Here is a 6,000-nt window from a genome sequence, read left to right as displayed (position 1 = left end):
CTCATGGCATTTGTCTTAGAAACCGGATAGTACTTCTTCAAGAACTCTTGTTGCATTTTTTTTTTTTTTTCCTAGTTGGGAAACTCACACACACTGCCTCCACTGAGGTTCGAACCCCTAACCTCCCTTTGGAAAGTAGAAGCCTTGTACCGTTAGGCCACAGGCCTGTTGGTACTCTTGTTACATTTCTGCCCAAGAAATGATTGAAAAAGGCCTAAGATTGTTAAACCAATACTTTGCCTTGTCTTTTAAGGTGAATGAAAAAAGTTTGAGTCTTAAGACCTTTTCCGGCATGTCCATATATTTTACGGTGGAACATACTTCTAAAAACTCATTCAAATTCTTATAAAGTTCTTCACTTGGAAGTCCATGATAGTTAGGAAGCATTTGAATGGTTTGTGGCTTAATTTCATAGTAATGTGCTCTAAATGGTGGCAATTGAATGCATGTGGGTGCATTGTATTCATTAGGCACATAGTGATCTCTTAAAGCAAGTAGAGGATTAGCAATTTGAGGTGCAACGTGGGCACCTTGATTTTAATTTCCTTGAATGATGGGAGGTTGTGGAGCATACATTGGCCTAGGCATTCTAAATAGAACTTGGCCTTGTTGTTGGTGAATGAATGGCTTAGGCATGTCTAATGGTGCTTGAATGTTCTCATGATGCACATTTGGATGGAGGATACCTTGTTGGTCTATGTGACCAAGGTCCTCTACATACTCTTCATTATGGCCTTCCATTGATGTAATGGATTGGGTATAACTAGAACTTCCTCTTCCCCTAGGATTTCTAACTACGGATTCAAGATGCAAATCAAGAGGGACAAGAGTTGGTCTTAGTGATCTACGACCATGCATGCACAATGTAAAAACACACAAACACAATGAATAAATAAACACTTCAACTTCACAACAATTCAATAAAACTTCCTCCACAAACACTTAACCCATACTCATATGCTTTAACAACAATAATGCAAAGAACAATTAAGATTGCCTCCACGCGGGCTCACGATTTATCTAAGAATTTAAAAACAACAAGCCTCCACACGAGCCAACGATTTAACTAAGGGATTGAGTAAAGAAAGTCTTACAAAGGTCCTATAGCACTTCAACTTCAAATTTATAGCTTAGCTTAGCAATTTTTTAAATTTTTAGCATTTTTCCTTGCTTGCTTAGCTCCTTTGCTTGGTGCCTCATTTGCTTGCCTCCTAGCTTAATGCTCCTTGTCAAAGATGAACAAACACAATAAATAATCAAAAGAAAAATAAAGACAAAGTAAAGACAAGATCAAAAGAGTACTAATTCTTAATGAATTCCACAAATACGACGTTGCCTAATCCCCGGCAACGGCGTTAAAAACTATGTTGTATTGCCGTACCACAAGCTTAGAAAGTGTGCATTAAGGCGAAGGCCAAGTTTTACATTTATAGAAGCCACTGCTACCTTCACTAAAAATATAGTTAGGGTGAGTAGAGATTGTCCTAAAGGATTGGAGTCGAATTTGGTTGTGGAATCGCTATTAGGGTTAGTAGGTCGAATGATCAAACAAATAGTTGGTTGGTTGATTAAACTAGAGAGCAAATTAAACTAAGTAATTGAATGCAATAAAGAGTAAGTAAGAGAGAGAGAGATCTTGGGGTTTAGAGGTCACCACCAAACAATACTTTTCTACACCCTTAACAAATGACTAATGAGGGAAATGTGTGTTGCAATATTGATGTGTGTGTGTGTTTGGTTGATTTAATTAGCAAGAGTGACCAATTAAGCATACATTATCTAATCAACACGTGAAAAGTACAATATATCTAGTAATTAAGTATATATTGTCTAAATCGCATGTGAAAAGCACAATATATCTAGCAAGTCATTAATCCTTTCATTAAGTTCACAAGCCAAATACACTACAAGGTTAGAGACATATGCTACTTGCATTCAAAAGTATGGAACATCAAACAACAAGCGTGGATTGTCCTCCCATCTAACAACTATGCTACCACTACACTACAATTAAGCTAATGACATGAAATTAAACTAATTAAGCTAAGGGAGAGGCACAATCCATCAAGAAATGAGCATGAACCATCTAGAAAATTACAAAAGCATTCCTTTAAGCACTATGTTTTGACAATCTCTAGATCTATGGCATTAATACACATAGACATACATCAATAATATAAGAAATAGAGGCAAACACATGAACATCTATTCTAGCATGCATAGACATATGGATAGAATGAAATGATCAATTGGAAGCATTAAACTACATAAATCATTGAATAAATAAGATCTATATGTATAAAAGTGCCAAAACATGTATTACAACACTAATCCCTCAATAATACACAAAATCAAGATGTAGAAAGCATGCTTGGGGCTAACTCTAGCCCCAAGAGGATGTCTAGCCACTTATGGTAGTGCTTCTCCAACCCTCAAGGGCTAACTCCATTGTAGAGATTTGCTCCTTGGTTGATGAAGAGTCTTCAATGGTGTCTCTAGCCTCCTCCTCCTCTAAGCTTGCTCTCTAATAATTCTTACAAGGTCTAAGATGATATGATGTGATATGATATGATATTATGTAAAAAGTAATCCTTATCCTTATATAGGTAGGTCAAATGACACCCAAAATGAGCTGGGGTCGTGCACAAAATATTCCCCAATGATTGGATAAAGGATAACTTTTTGTGAGCTGGAGATTTAACTTTTTCGCACTGGAGGAAGTTCGATCGATCGAACCTTAGACTTGGATCGATCGAACATGGCTGAGATCTATCGAACTGAAGTTAGATCGATCCTCAATGGTGGCGCTTTTTGGATAAAGACAAATCTGAGATATTTTGAAGATATTTTTGGGAAAAGGACAAAAGTGGTTGGTAGGGTGGTACAACTAGATAAGATCAATTTCGATCGATCGAAGAATGATGTTAGATTGATCGAACTTTTGAGATCTCTGAAAATGTCATCATGGCTCTGATCCATCTTGAAGTGTTGAGATCGATCATGTTGGATCGATTGAACTTTGATCTGAAATTGATCGAAGATGTTGATTTCCACCTTTTTCTTCCTTTTGCTTCTACTTGGCTCCTTTCTTTGATTCATCCAAGAATTGCTTCATTTCTGCTCTTATTTGGCTGAGTTAGCTTATTTTCGGGATAAGTGCCTGAAAATGGAAATAATACGAAATCAATCTAAAACGGTAAAGTAAGATAGATAAAGGTACTAGAATGCCTAAGCTTAAGGGGTTTAAATACGCACTTTTCAGCGCTCATCACTACGCATTGTTACAAGTACAAACATTATTAAAAGACTGAAGAGCGGTTAATATACACCGGTTCAATCGTAAGTTGCGTTTTGGGTATCTAAATGTGGTAATTAGGTTTAGTTGTAAATTGCTTTCTGGACCTCTAAATATGGTAATTATGGAAAAAATCTTTTATATGAAAAACAAAAGAGATATAGAGTAAAACTCTTTATTTATTATATATATATGTAGCATTTTAAGTTTATTGGAATTGTTCTTCATTAGTTTTAATTCCTGAATCTTATACATTCTTGAATGTTTAATATATATATATATATATATATATATGAATGACTTAGTTAGAATCCTTTGTAGAATAACTCTAAACAATAATGTATTATATCTACAGGCATATATATAATTAACACATAAAATTTGATTGAAATTGGTGATTGGTTAGTTAGCATGACTTGTTGTTAACTTAGACTCCTTTTCGGCATGAATTAACTCTTATATATATATATATACACACACAAAAGGTGCATGTGTTGAAATTTTAAAATTTCATCAAATTTTATCTTCAGAGAGAAGCTGTTAATTTTCAACTTTTTTATATCGCTGCCGTATCATTCTTATAGCGTTCGTATAAGGACACTTACATTAAAGGAGAAGTTTATAACTGCATGTGAAATAGTTTTTCATCTTTACATAAAATTAACAGTGAAAGTCACGTCTCTTATATATTCTTAGCAAAAATGTATAACTAGAAGAAGTTTATAAAAAATTTGGTATGATATATCTGTTGGATCTCTATATATTCATATAGTCATTTAATTTGATTAAAATTAAAATTATTTTTATTATGAGTAATTACAACATTATTGAAATATTGACTCTGAGCAGCGTTGGGACTTGGTAATAGGGTTGCAACTTGGGTGGGCTAACCCAGCCCAACCCAATCCCAACCCAAAAATTTTGAAATTTGGACATATAATTCACAAATCGGGTTTATGTTCAGGTTAAGTTTTGTCAAAACCTAGACATATTCGAGTTGGGCTCTGGCTCAACCCGAACCCAACCCAAAACCCAAAATTAATTAATTTTTTTATTTTATTTTTTCTCTCCTTTCTCTTTCCTCTCTCTTCTTTCTCTTTCTCTCTCAGCTGCTGTCCACCGCCACACCGCCGCTGCCGTCGTCCTTCACCCTCAGCTGCTGATCAGCCGCCACCGCCGTCCCTCAGTCGCTTATCCACCGCCATCTCTATCTCTTTCATCTTCTCCTTCTTATTTAAGAGAAAATTCAAAAAAAAAAAAAAAAGCTTTGGTTTTTTATAGCCTCATGGATCAGACTGTTAATTTGTAACCCTACTTTATGGTCTCTAACTTAGCAGCTTATATACGAAAAACTTCCAAAAGATATTCTAGAACGGCATGTCCTGCTCCTGGACCTACTTCTTGCTATAGGTAACTGTACATATTTGTAATTCTTTGGAGAGAATATATATATTAATGAACAACATTTCTTCAGTTTTTTCTCCTTTTCCATTTCCAGTATCTGCAAATTATTATTATTATTATTATCTTTAAAATATACGCCAATCACTATATTGTGCAAAAATAGGTTTGGGGAAGGTGGACAAGTCACATCGTGATGATTTTTTCTTTGAGAAAATTTCTCTCCTTTGTTTCCATGATACATGAAAATTACAGATCTGAAATATATGGGTTTTAAACTTTTGATTCTTGCATACAGATCTGAAATATATGGGTTTTGAACTTCTGATTCTTGTAAATTTTGTAGTTTGCAGTTGCAGAGAAAGAGAGAGAGTTGAGAATGAGACCTGAGGCGATTAGGGAGGCTGAAATGATTTGCCCTAATTTTTTTTTGTTTTTTAATAATAATATAATCAAATATATAATATATATATATATTTAAAAAAAATATTATTTTAAAAAAACTCAACCCGTCAACTCGATCCGACCGGTCTGAAAATATTCGGACTGAGTTTTGACCATAACCCATGTTGGGTATAATTCGGGTTACCCAACCTAACCCAATTCGGGTTGAGGTTGGGTTGGGACTGGGCTAGGTTGGGCCAACCCAACTTGCAGCCCTACTTGGTGGACACCATTCCGTTTAGTATAAATCCTTTTTAATATATTTTTGTATTCTCGTCTCTACCTCTTTGATAATTGGAAAATAATGAAACGTCGTGTCTTCAAAAATACAATAAACAAATTGTATAAATTGACATTAATTAATTCAGAAAGTTTATTACCATTGTTTAAGTTAAAATTTTATTGATCAGTTTTCTTTGATAAAAATAATAATAATAATAATAATAATAATGATAAATAAAATAAAATAAAATTATATACTGTCTCACATATAAATAGAATTACATATGAATGCAAATCAGTCTTTATCTTTTCAGTATCTAAGAGTAGATGAAAATGTAAATTTATATATGTACGCGTGACAACGGCTTTTGTGAATTGTTTAAACATATCTTGTAATGATTTTACAATGGTCATAGTTACATAATGTCAATTTGAGGTTATTTTAGTTAGAACGTGAATGACAATGAGACTATTAATGATGTTAGCAACTTGACAATATTTTGAATCACAATTCATACATACATATATAAAAAGGTAGACATATGTGTGTGTGTGTATAATATATAATGAAAAAAAAAAATGATATTTGTTATCTGTATCATAACTTTGAAATGTGGGGGTAAATTTAGTTGAAGCTA

This window comes from Cornus florida, unplaced genomic scaffold (genome assembly GCF_030987335.1).
Source record: "Cornus florida cultivar Cherokee Brave unplaced genomic scaffold, ASM3098733v1 CherokeeBrave_3.0.0_Hap2_Chr02, whole genome shotgun sequence".
In the NCBI taxonomy this organism is placed as follows: Eukaryota; Viridiplantae; Streptophyta; class Magnoliopsida; order Cornales; family Cornaceae; genus Cornus; species Cornus florida.
The sequence above is the reverse complement of the archived record's forward strand: the minus strand, read 5'-3'. Positions refer to the sequence as shown.